We start from the raw sequence: 13,583 nt of genomic DNA, 5'->3' as shown, positions 1-13,583 counted from the left end.
GACTGATAAAACTGGAAAGGAACAGGTGGCACTGTTGTGAATGACATGACCTTTCCAGAACCCTTCCATCAAATCCCTAAGTGTTCTCAAACCACCAGCTGGGCAGAGCCACTAGAATGATAAAAAGCCAGTGAAGAGATTTCAACAGGGAGTACACTTCATCGGGTTTTCCTTTTAGAAAAGTCACTCTGGATTGGACAATGAAGCCACCGAAGCGGGAAAACAATTGGAAGCTATTGCAACAGCCCCCCCCCCCAAGGTAAAGGTTAGTGACCAGGGCTTTGAAAGAATGAAGTGAAGAGATTTTTAGGAGGTGGAGTCAACAGAACATGGCGATTGAGTTGGAGGAGAGCAGGAAGAGAGATGGAGAACGGTGGTGGATGGTAGAATGCACCGTGGACGGTGTCTTGGTAAGGAAACCAGAGAGGAGAAGGGGACGTGTTGAGTGTCTAGGTGCCTGTGGGATTTATACGTGGACTGGTTCAATGGCATAGGCAATTAGAAATTTAAGTGAGGACTTTGGGGGATACAGTCGTCCTTGCTGAAAACATAATATTTGGGGATTTGGGAATCATACTGTCTTAAAAACATGACTTGGAACTACATGGGAGTATTTTGGGTTATCAAAATGACTAGAAAGATTGCTACTGGCATTTAAAATCAAGGGTAGGGAAAGAAGTTTGCTAGACTCTTCCATAAACCAAAAGATGAGGAACTGACTATTTCCCATAGAATGGGAGAAAATACTTAAAAATCATATCTATAATAAAAATACAAATAACACAATTGAAATGGGGCAAAGGACCTGAATAGGCACGTCTTCAAAGAAGATAAGCAAACAATCAACAAGCACATGAAAAGAGGCTCATCGTCATCAGCCCTCAAGTAGCAAATCAAAATCAAAATAGGAAACTTCACCCCAGTAGGGCACCTAGAATCAAAAAGATCACAATAAATGTTGGTGAAGATATGGGGAAATCAGAGCTCTTGTTTATTGCTGGTAGAGATGTAAAATTGTGGAGTTACTTTGGAAGACAGTCTGGGAATTCCTCAAAAAGTGAAACATAGAGTTACGATTTGACTCAGTAATTCTACTCTTAGATATATAGGCAAGAGAATTAAAAACTTAGGTTCACATAAAAGCTAATACACAGATGTTCATGGCAACATGACCTGCAATATCTAAAAGGTGGAAACAAACCAAATGCCCATCAGTTGATGGATGGGTAGATATAATGTGGCATATCCATATAATAGGATATTATTTGGTTATGAAAAGGAATGAAGTACAATACATGCTTCAGTGTGGATGAAACTTGAAAACATTATGCTGACGGAAAGAAGTCCGTCACAAAAGACCACATGCTATGTGATCCTATTTATATAAAATATCCAGAATAAGCAAATCTATAGAGACAGAAAGTGGATCAGTGGTTGCTTAGGGCTGAGAAGGATTGGGGCTTAGGGTGGGATTGGAATGGTAATAGCTAAAGGGTTTGGAGTTTGTTTCTGCAATGATGAAAATGTTCTAAAATTGATCACGGTGATGGGTACATGGCTCTGTGAAAAGACTAAAGGCCACTGAATTCTAATCTTTAAATAAATGAATTATATACTATACAAATTATATGTCAATAAAGCTGCTACGAAACAAACAAAGTCTCCCGAAGTGATTCGGAACCTCTAACCTATCAATTGTAACCTACTCTTGGAGGACAGAGTGTAGGGCAGAGTGGGCTGTGGGCAGGGACAAACTTACTTCATAAGCGTCTCTGAGCTACACCCTTGAGAAACCAGGTCCATTTGGGCACGGATTATCCTTGATTGAATTACACAGTGGAGATAGAAGCTACGGTCCCCCCTGCCTTGCAGAAACATGGTAGCTTTGAAAGGTTGTTGGAGCAGGAGAAGAAGTGTCACCTCGGATTTGGGGAGAAAACAGAGCCAAGCAGTAGTGGTTTCCTCACACCCTGGTGACTATACTGAATCACAAAAGGAGGATGGATTGAGATAGGAACAGCCTGGACTATTTGCTAATAATCCACGATAGGCCATAATTCACATGTCAGTTGAGATCGTGGCATGCCATTTCTACATATGGGCAATGTCACTCAGAGAAGTGCACAGGGAGAAGAAAAGGACACCATGGACCAACCTGTTTGTTTAATTGAATTTAATAATGTCAACATGGTGCTAAATCAATGGACAAGTCCATCTGTTCAGTAAAAAGATAACCAGTCACAGAATTTTAAAGATGGATTATTCTTTGAGGAAGGTTGACTCCAACATATTTTCTGGACAACAAAAGGTCAGCCGACCACACCAACATTTAAAAATCTACTTCAGGGACTCCTTCCATTTTGAAGTGGTGACAGAAACATTACCTGGACACAAGCTCTATTGTCCCTGCCCTTATATAGGAAACATAGTGTCTGTCGTATGCACTATGGGTTTTGACTTCTCAACATGGGGCATCTGTATGCATTCTTCTTGGTACCTCGGAGCAAGGGTCCTGCACGTACTAGAAAATTCTTAATGCAAGGACCAGGAGAATACGCGGTCATGGTTGTACTTTGCATGGATAATGAAGGTTGAGGGAATTGGCGAGGTCCAGAGCAGCTGGAAGAGGTGTCACAGAAGTGACGTGAACTGAGCTGTGCCTTGAAGAAAGACTGCTTTCCTCAGGTGGAGAGGAGAGAGAAGGTACTGTAGTGGAGAAGGCAGCACGCACAAAGACACAGGTCGGGGATCAGCAGGGAAGCGGGTGGGGTGACACAGAGAAAGTAGCCTGACCGGGACAGAGTGCCTGCTGGGAAACAGGAAGAAACAGCTGCGGGGATATGGTGCCTTAGAAACTAGAGTGAAGAATTTTGACTTCATGCGATGCAACAGGAAATCATGTTCTTGAGCTGGGCGTTCATCTGGTGGAAACAGCATTCCTGAAGAAGTTGTCTGTTTGGTTAGTGTACTTCTTAGAGACAAACAACTGGTCGGAGCCTTGGTCTCCAACAGCTGCCTTACAATCAGTCACCAAAATGATCGTAATTGAATGTATTTCACTTAAACCGTATACAAAAAATTTGATTTCATTCTGCTCCTCGTGTGCTGAAGAAACAAAATCTCCAGACTTTATATAAAGTTTCAGAAGTGGATCCCCATTTTTACATATGGCAAACCGAGGCAATGGTTTCAGAATGTAATGTAACAATGTAACCTGGTATTCTTAAGAAGTGATGTAAGATCATCATTTTTACTTCAGTTTCTATCTTCTTCTTTCAATCATATTGCGATGAGCCTTGAAATGTACTTGGACTCTGGAGATATTTCTCTTTTACTTACCTTTTATTCATGGCCTAACTTTGCAAGGAAAATGCTCTCTTAATAATTGAAAAACTTCAGTATGCTGCCAGTTAACATTTTACCAACATCGCGTCTCCCCAGTGCATGCTTAGGAACAGAGCCATTTCATTGTCACAGCAGAACAATTGCCCTTTTCCAATGCAGCCTCAGAGGGGAGAGGTGTAAAAATAATTTTACAATCAATAGTTGTCAGACCTTACGTATGTAGGGTACATTCCTAAGACAAGTGTTAAGATACTTAAGCTCATTCCCAAGCCATTCTAAGGTTATCCCCAGCTATTAAAAAGAAACAAACGAGCCACAATATCAGAGCCAACTTTATAATTCCTTTAGAAAGAATAAGAAGCTGATGGCATCCCTAAGACGTTTGAATGTAAATTTGAGCATGAATATCCATACGATGTGCACAAACCTACGAGGCAGGTTCAAATGTTTTGATACTTCCCACAAATCACACTACACCCCTTTTTGGCACTGTTTATCTTCCGATCAATGCAGATGTAGACACATCCGTCAGAGACTTGGGAGAAAATTACATATCTAAAGTGACTGACATGGTTCCTTCTTTTTTTCCCCCTTATAAAAGGCTGATATCTGCGTTGCAAGAAACTCGGTCTCAAGAAAGTCATCTTCCCCTTTAAACGGCAGTAAAAGATCTGTCTTCAAGATGACAGCAAGCGGGAGTTGAACTGGAGTGACGGTAGTGCTACAGAAACGAGGGGCTGAAGTACTGCTTCTCAAACTTAGTTGCGTGCTAAAATTACCTGGAGAGTTTTCAAAGATAATAGTGCCTTGATCTCACCCCAGAGATTCTGATTTGATTAGTGTTGAGTGCAGCCTGGGTGTTGAGATTTCTGAAAGCTCCCTGGTGATTCTATTGTGCACTCAAGGTTGAGCCACTGGGGTAATGGCCATGGGTTTAAGTTGAGCACTAGGTGGAGGGTGTTGGGTGAGTCACACAGACTCTAGAAGCCTCATTCTTCCTGTCTGTGAAAATTAGATAAATACCAGTATCTTACAGGGCTATTGTAAGGATCAAATAAAGTAATGGATATGAAATTTCCTTGAAAACTATAAAGGGCCATACAAATGTGCGCCATTAGAGATATATTTAGACCCTCTTGCTCCAAGGAAATAATTTAACGATATGATTTGTACAAAAGGTCATGCTCCAATCACTTCTACAGGAAACAAATGTCCTGCCAATTTTTAAGATCATTTTCACCACTCTAATAGATTCTAAAACCCAGTGACCATTCTGTGTGATATGTAGATTTTATACAACAGAGGAATATTTCAATGCTGTTGCCAAAATGGATTCATGCATAATTTAGCAGTCCACCAAGTTTTTTTTTTTTTTTAAACCAAGTCCCCCAAATGGAAAACTGAGGTAGGTATATTGGCCGTAGGATTTTATCTCTGCATAAATTAGATGTAACCAAAAAAAAGGAAGTTACTGGCACAATAAAGAAGATGAAACCTATAAAGAATGTGCAGAAACCTGCAAAATACAGGGAAATTGCTCAAATAAAAGTTAAGGAAACTAAGGATACAGAGATGGTCAGTGAAATTGATGGCATAAAGGGGAATTGAGATTCTTATGTGGATAATGCCCGTAGGGTAATGGGAAATGAAATTTGAGGAAAATGAGTTAAAAACAAAACAAGAATTTCTGAAAAGGGGAGTGGAGAAAAGGACACAAAATAGAAGGGAACTTTGGGGCCAAGAGAGAGTTTATTCATAGGTACTGGAGCTACGAGAATATACTTGAACACTAGTAGGATTGATTCCTGGAGGTAGGAATGCTCCGAGGAGAGAGAGCTGATTGAAAGAAGGGCTAATTGCAGCAGTGAGGTCCTTCGGAAGGGGTTATGAGAAGCTAGCTGAAAGGAGTAGTGTCCGGGTAAGAAAAGAGGTGGTACATTTCAGAATGGAAAGACTGTTTCAATATTATCAACACAGTGAGAAGTAAGATCGACAACTAGGAGTGTTGGGGGAGGGATTCTTGTGGACAGTGAAGGTATATAATATTGTCCTGGAAAGCATACTTAGAAAACAAGGTAGGATTGCTGATCTGTGTTCCATGTCCGTTTGTTGTTGGCAGTCGTGAATGCTGTATGAGGTCAGTCGGTACTTTGGTCTACACTTGGGAATAGGTGTGGGAAGGTGAGTGTTGAGGTTAAACAGCATGGTGGTTTTACCCGGGGAGGACAATGGACGAGGTTGTCATATTAGTTTAGTTTCATGAGACATTTAATGAACACTCACCAGGGAGTTGTGGGAAAGGCAGGATGCACAGAATGCCATGGTAGGATCTCCTCCTCAAGTGTCTCTTTCTTTTTTTTTTAATTTTTTTTATTTTTTTTCAACGTTTATTTATTTTTGGGACAGAGAGAGACAGAGCATGAACGGGGGAGGGGCAGAGAGAGAGGGAGACACAGAATCGGAAACAGGCTCCAGGCTCTGAGCCATCAGCCCAGAGCCCGACGCGGGGCTCGAACTCACGGACCGCGAGATCGTGACCTGGCTGAAGTCGGACGCGTAACCGACTGCGCCACCCAGGCGCCCCAAGTGTCTCTTTCTTAAATCGGTGCAAGATTTGCCCAGCCAAGAGGCAGATTTGGGATGGGGCCAACTGGGAAGATTCAGAAAGGCAGTGCGCTCTCTGTGGGGCTCAAAATCATTGAAATACATCAGAAATGCAGGGCCAGCTAACTCACTTTTCCACATCTTCTCCTTACACAGCTGGCATGGTGTGTTGAATGGGACCCACCAAGACATGTCCACTGGGAACCTGTCGATGTGATCTTGTTTGGAAAAAGGGTATTTACAGATGTAATTAAGGATCTCTTGACGACGACAACATGGCTAAAAGTGGACCATAAATTCACTGACAGGTGCCTTTATAAAACAAGAGTAAGGAAGGAAGAGCACACGACGAAGGCCATGTGAAGACAGAGCAGAGATTGGAGGGTTGGGACCATAAGGCAAACAATGCCTGGAGCCACTGGAACTGAAAGAAGCGAGGAAGGATTCTTCCCCAGAGCCTTCAGAGGGAGCACGCCCCCGCGGACACGTTGATTTTTGGACTTCTGGCCTCCAGAACTGTGAGAGAATAAATTTTGGTTGTTTTAAGCCACCGAGTTTGTGGTAGTTTGTTATGGCAGCCCGAGAAACTAACAGAACTGGCGAAATGTAAATAGTTCCCGTTCCCAGTAAAATAAACAGTGCCTTCAAGTAAATAGTACAAATAATAAAAATAATAAATCTTGCCAGTGCTGACCTGGGTCTATTGAGTATATTTGTGACACGCCTGTGGCAACTTAGAGGGCGTGACATTGGGCCAGACACTAATCCTTGCCCAGTGGGTTGCCAGTTGCCTGAAGACCTCAACAGAGCCATCCAAAATCCTGAAATGGAATCATGCATGGCCTGGAGCCATTTTCCAAAAAGAAGTGACTCATTCTCATCTAAAATTAAAAAGCACTAATATCCCATCTGAGGACGCTTCTTCCGAAAACCGAGAAAGAAAACTCAAGAGAGAAAAATGACCAAAGAGAAAAGAATGTTTTGTTGTTCTCTTTCCCCCCTCAGTGGAGGTCAATTAGTGATTTTGTGCCTGTTTCTCCGGCTTTGGGTCAATGTTCCTTGTATGGGATCTGACTCCTGTCTCGGTTCTGAGTAGAAATTAGGATAACATTTGATTTTCTGCTGTTTCAGATAATTAACATCAAGACACAATAACTGAAATTGATTACATTAGAGTAGTGTTGTTGTTGTTGTTGTTGTTGTTGTTGTTTCTACTTAAATGGCAGGTCATATGGTCAACTGGCATTTCTCTGCTGCTGACCTTAATGGCAAGGATTCTGCTTGGTGCCTGGGATTGAGCAAACTGATCATATCGTGTCATGAGAGCATGAGTCCCAGTTAATGATGACTTTCTGTCTGTGGCTGGCAATAGGTAGAGAAGAAACACGACCCAGTAAATGGTTGGGTGCTTGTGGGGGACGGGAGGGATATCAAAATATCGGTTTTTCTGTTGCCAATCCTTGACTGAAAGATATGGCTTGAACCTGAGAGAAAATGGGGCATTTTACTCCTGCCTCTGAATTTGATGTAATTGGTCCCCACTGCAGAACAGAGGGCTGAGTTGAATTATCTGCCCAGAGGCTGGCACAGAAGAATCACACTTCTGGCTGGAACAGTCTATATAGTGAAAACCATGCCTGCACACCCCAGGAGGTCTATGGGTATGGAGGACTAATCACCGAACATGAGAAAACCAGAGAAAGGGAGCTTGCATTGTTTTTCTCAACAGGGTAGCAGAGAACGCTCCTGAGACTCATGCCTGTCCCCACCCCACCTACAATCCCGCTCATTGAACTGGTGATGGGGGAGGTAAAGGTGGGGGGAAAAGTTATGTTATTTTCAAGTTTCCAGTAATGGCTGCTTCCCTGAATTGATACATTATAGGAATTGCTAATGGGAATTCTGTTTATAAATTTATCTTGTAGTTAATAAAGTTAAAATTACTCAACTGCACTTACAATCATCAATGTCAAATAAGCACCTGAATTCTCTGTGGGAATTTGTTGGATGTTTTCTGCTATAAAAGTGAACCATGTCAGAAAAACAAACCAAAACAAAACGAAAGAAAACATTTTTCTTCCCAGCACGAAAGGGAAAACAAAACGAACAAAACAAAAACCTCAAACAAAACCAATAGAATGGATTTATTATATCCTCAGTTGAGTGACTGATGCTATCTAGTTATGTGACACACTGTAAAATGATAAGCAATTTCAAATAAGTTACAGCGTTAAATCCAGTGCCAGTCATAAATCCCTTAGTTGGAACTCAGTGAAACACACATACACTTCCATTAATCATTTCAATCAGCGTGTGGACACTGCAGCTCCTGGCCTGGCCTTGCCTGTTGTCATGTGAGTCTGGGCCACGTCAGGGTCTGCAACCCAAGGAAATAGACTGGAAAAGGTAAGTGACAACGGCGACTCAGTGTGTATTATTCCGTGATACTAGGTAGTTCCTGTATGCCACCTCCCCAGTTCCTTCTGCACTTTAGGGGATCGAAACGGTGATGAAGAGGTTCATTATCAGTGGGCACATGAGGTAACTTTTCCCCACCTCACTTGCTGGGGAAGGAGACTTCCCCGGCATTTATTACTTTCTTTTGAGAGGTATTCATGTCTAGATATATTATTAAGACGTGTCGATATCAAAGGACCAGGTTTCTATAAACTTTGAGGTAGTAATGTACTGAATTTCATAAGCTCATACCCTTGACACTTGAAAACATTAAACCTCTGTACACGTTAAGACGAGACCACACACAGCAGATCCGCAAGAACAAACGGAAATCAGAGGTGGGAGGGAATCGCTTTGGTCGTGTTGCCAGGAAACTGACGGCTCTACGTCGTGTTCTTTAGATTCCTATTAGCCCTTAGGTAGCACACTTTACCTACTTTCCTAGTTCCTTCAAGAGAGCACAGACGGACCTGTTCTCCACTACCCTCACTAAAAAGGTGACATCCCTTGCTATGAGGACCCTCGCTTACTGCTTATGGACACCAGCCTTAAGTGCCTGACATTCACTAATGTATTTAAGCCCCACCATAAAGCATATAGTTTCAGTTTTTATGTCATCTTGTGGATGATAAAATGGTTGCCACTCAGATAGTCTGACTCAACCCACACTCTTCTCTTTTTTTTTTTTTTTAATTTAAATTTTAGGTAGTTTAACATACAGTGCAGTACTGTTTTCAGGAGTAGAATTCAGTGATTCATCGCAGCCATACAACACCCACTGCTCATCACTCTTAATCGATATGCCACTCTTCTACTCTCTCTTACCTTTTCAATGGCCATTTTGTTCGTGAGGATTCCTGAACTGTGTCTTCCCTGAGTCTTCCTCCTGTAAAGGTTTCTGATAATTCGCAAAGAGATTAAATGACTTGCTAAAATGTGTACAGTGAGCAAGTGGTGGAACTGCACTTAAATCCAGGCCTTCTGATTCTAAATCCTATTATCTCCAATGACATCACACTACTGGATATAGCTGAAGTTTTCAATTTAGGAAGAACTGGCTCTGAAACAAAATAGCTGGCACTATTTCGCTCCTTTCAGAAATAAATTCCAGATGGATTCAAGAATTAAATCTTGCAAATGAAACCATAAAAGTCCTGGAAGAAAATTTTGGTGAATATTTATGTAATCTTGGGGTGGCAAAGGCCATTCTAAAAATGGCCTTAAAGGAGGAAAGATGGATACAGTAGATTGCACAAAAAAAAAAAAAAAAAAAAAAAAAGTCCGCATGTGAAAACTCTACAAATCAAAAAGAAAAGGCAAACAACTCAGTTTGGGGAAAGCAGTTCTCTCTTTTAGTGATAATTATTTTATTCATTCCAAGCATATTGACACTGGGGTCAAATGGAGATTAGCAACAGATAATGCCCTGTCTTCAGGAAGTTTATAATTGAGAGAAGGGGTCAGATACTGATTGATGAATGTGCAATCACATGAAACAAAAGGAACATGGTGCTATGATGCCAGGTAGCAGACGAGCCTAATGAAATGATGTCCGCACGATGACAGGAAAGACTTCCTGCAGAGGAATGTTTGAGTGGAGATCGGAAGAGGAGTCTACATCGAAGGGAAGGCAGCAAGGGGGAACGTTCCAGATAGAACAGCATACCCTTATGGGGAAGAGAGCATGGCCCATTTGAAGACAAAGAGAAGGCCAGTATGACCCAAAGCCAGAGAGTAAGAATGCATATGGGAGGAAGTGGAGAGATAGATGCCAATCACCAGTAAAAGGACTAGAGAAGATGAGCAGGTTTACACAGGATGGAAGATCAAAAAGTCAAATTTGGACATGTTTGAGATATTCTAGAATGGTCCAAATAAGTGGTTGGATATAAGGATCCAATGTATGGAGGATAAGACTGATCAAAAGATATAAATTGAAAGTCATTTAATAGATGATAGATAGATAGATGGATAGATAGATAGATGATATAGATATAGATGATATAGATATAGATATAGATATAGATATAGATATAGATATAGATATATAACAATGGCTTCATTAAGCCATGGTCACGAATGCAAACATGCAGGGAGGGAGGACAGAGTAAAAAGAGAAGGGTCCTAGGGCTGAATCTTGAGGAATACCAATATTTGATGATCAAGGAGGGGATGAGCCTACAAATGTAACTGAGAAGATTGCGCCAGTAGGAAAGCCCAGGAGAGTGTGATGTCATGAAAGCAAGGAAAGCCAGAGTTTCAAAAAGGAGAGCCAAAAACAGTGCCAAATGCTGTTTAAAGATCAAATACAATGAAATGAAATAAGCTGGAAAGTACCCACCGCATTTAGGAGCCTACAAGTCACCAAGAACTTTAATAAATGTTTTCCTGGTAGATAACAGGAACAGAAACCATACTGGAGTTGGTTGAAGGGTGAGTGTGTAGGGAGGGAGGAAATTGCAGTAGCTAATAAAGAATATGTTTAACAAATTTGTGAACAGAAGTGAATGAGTGATAGCAGAGAGAGATGTGGGATTTAGGAAAGGATTTTTTTGTGATTTATTAATTTACTTTAGATAAGAGAGACTTATGAATATAGCTGTATGAATCCGAGTTTACAAATTTAGTGTGTGCAGCATGGACAACTTTTCTGAATTTTTCTGAAACTGGACATAAGATATAATGTCTTATGTCACCAGATTGGTAGAAATTTAAACTCCATTAATTCATAACGTTATTCTTTCCTCAGTATAGTATCTAAGTTCAGGGTAAGTCCACCCAGGTGTCAGCTGTGCTCCCATGATCTTTCACCAGGAATGCCCCATCTGCCTGTGACACACTCCACAGACTCTACTCGTCTGGATCTGGCTGTTTCCTGGGATCTCCCAAGAGCACAGGACTCCTTGCTCTGGAACCCAAGGAACTCTCCCTCTTATGCTCTCCCTTCACTGTCTTCCCTTATGTAGAAGCATCTTTTTCCTAGTCTGAGTGGTGGGGGCAGGAGCGGAAACCTTACTCCCTCCCCTGGTTCTCTAATACTCCTTTTGGTTCCACTGTGATCTGGTGGAACCCAAATGAAGAAGACTTAGTGGCATTCTGTTTTCTATCCTGCTTATGCCTTCACTGCAACTAAAATTTATCCGGGTGGTAGTTTTGTTCTCTGCCTTCCAACTAGTCTTACCAAATAGAGAACAAATAGTATACTGTATACTATCTTGTATATTGTTATATCTCCAATGCTTATAATAGTGTCTGGGAACAATAAGCTTTCAATGACTGTCTGCTTATACACAAGAAGAAGAAGAAGAAGAAGAAGAAGAAGAAGAAGAAGAAAAGAAGAAGAAGAAGAAGAAGAAGAAGAAGAAGAAGAAAGAAGGAGGAGGAGATGAAGAAGAGGAAGAAGAAAAAGGAGGAGGAGGGGGGAGGGGAGGAGGGGGGCAAGAGGAGAGGAAGGAGAAGAAGGGTGGAAGGAGGGAAGGAAAGATGAAAATATATGAGGAAGGAAGGAAAAAAGGAAGACAAAGATGGGGGGGAGGGAAAGAGACAGAATGGGTTGATGGGTAATAACAGTGTATACTTCACTTCGCATTCCTCACTGTCAAATGTAAGCTGGGAGCTAGCCTCTTACTAGAATCTCCACTCTGTGATCCTTGATTGACAGATGCATTACCTAGAGACGTAAGCTTTACATTTTCCCCACCTACTGCCCCAGGAGACCCAGAAGATCCTTTCCATATAGTCTCTGGCTGGGCTTTTCCCTCCTCATATGGTGACCCTCACATGAATTGGCCCTCCTTTCAATCCAGCTTCTTATTTCTTGCAGAATTCTGTTAATAGTTCTGGCGCTTCACTTGAATGCGACACTTCTGTAGTTTCTAATGGCAATGTAAATTTTTACCTGTGCTGCATTCTTAGGTCATCCCCGTCGGGAATCTAGAGGAAGGAGTAAGTAAATAAGTAATTTTCATCTTGAATCAGAGCCCGTGTATGTTTTAGCAAACATTCATTCGGCAGCAGCCCTGGAAAGAGAAGCTACTGACTGTCCAGTATAGTCAGTGGACTCTTTGAGAAGGTTGGGGTCCTTTTGCTGTAACTGCCAGTAATTTCATTAGAGCCAGAGCCAACTTGGCCAAGAGAAAAGACTGCAGTGTTTCCACTCATGGATGTCTAGGTCTTTTTTCCTTCTCTGCCAGAAAGTGCCCTGAGGCCAAAGGGAAGGGAAAAAGAGACCACTTGTCAGCAGGGAGAGGGTTTCCCTTGCTCTAACCATGCCCAGGACAACTTGGCCATCAGGAGTGCCTGAGCAGAGAAACGTGTTCTTGCACATGAAGGACGTGTGGCTTGGGGGCCTCTCTAGGTCATCGCTGCTGTCGCTGTCCCACTCCTCTAAGAGAAAAAGGTTTTACAGAATTGGGTGGAGGAGTGCTTGGAATCTTTTCTCATTCTTTTCCTGCTTCAATCTCGCTTAACATCAGGCACTCTCTCTAACCTTTTATGGAAGTAAAACACAGCGGAAACAGTGGTCCTCAGGAGGGCGGCTCCCCGACACCGTGCCCCCAGGAGACACTGGCAATGTCTGGAGACATTTTTGATTATCATGACTGTGGGGGGAATGTTGCTCCTGGCATCGGTGGATAGAGGCCAAGGATGCTGCTAAACATTCTACAAAGCACAGGACAGCATCCACAAGAAATTATCGGTCCAAATGTCAACAGCGCTGAGGTTGAGAAATCTGGATGTCGATGTAAGTATTCCTTCAAACAATCTCTCAGTGCAAAACCAAAACAAAACAGAAAGGCATGGTGTTGAGCTGGCTTTTGGGGTTTTTTTCGGGGCAATGTAGAGAAGGAGAGCTGCGATCTTATTTTTCATCTATTTTACATACAATTCACAATTCTCATATATTTCACAAATGAAGGGGGGATTTATAGCCATGGGGTGTGGAGGCCAGCTTTCACCATGACATGTGGTCAGACTCTTTTTTCCATAATCTCCGCTTCAAAACCAAATTCAAACCTTCCTTGAGCATCCTTGGTGAAAAGACATCCACAGGAATGTATTGTTTGGGTACTTCCTTTTTTTAACCTTAAAACCTTAAATATTTTCCTACCACTTTTTGACTTTATAGCTGATTTTCATGGGCGGCTTATACCTGTTCTTTCTTTATTTTTTAAAAT

At 41.8% G+C, this 13,583-nt stretch overlaps 1 pseudogene; it reads left to right on the top strand.

Moving 5' to 3' along the window:
- The first annotated feature begins 329 nt into the window (after positions 1 to 329).
- The window catches only part of LOC115512934, a 52,270-nt pseudogene continuing 39,016 nt past the window's right edge, over positions 330 to 13,583 (top strand).

The sequence above is a fragment of the Lynx canadensis genome, chromosome B1 (assembly GCF_007474595.2).
Source record: "Lynx canadensis isolate LIC74 chromosome B1, mLynCan4.pri.v2, whole genome shotgun sequence".
Taxonomy (NCBI): Eukaryota; Metazoa; Chordata; class Mammalia; order Carnivora; family Felidae; genus Lynx; species Lynx canadensis.
Note: the sequence above shows the minus strand (reverse complement) of the source record. Positions and strands in the feature narration are given on the sequence as shown.